Here is a 233-nt window from a genome sequence, read left to right as displayed (position 1 = left end):
GTCCATGCACATTGTACCAGCATTGTACAGTGCATGATGTTTTGGGCTAATCTGCAGATTTTTACAGATACAGATAATATTTTTTTTCACTTGCAACTAAAAGGCAATTTCCAAATTTGAACAGTTTCACTTTCTGGCTACATTTTGGGATTCTTTATCTACCATCCCTATGGACTATTGTATTGGAAAAAAAGTTGATAATCCCCCTAATGCATCAGGTGTGTTAGCAGGTC

This window comes from Penaeus monodon, chromosome 31 (assembly GCF_015228065.2).
Source record: "Penaeus monodon isolate SGIC_2016 chromosome 31, NSTDA_Pmon_1, whole genome shotgun sequence".
NCBI classification, from domain to species: domain Eukaryota; kingdom Metazoa; phylum Arthropoda; class Malacostraca; order Decapoda; family Penaeidae; genus Penaeus; species Penaeus monodon.
Note: the sequence above shows the minus strand (reverse complement) of the source record.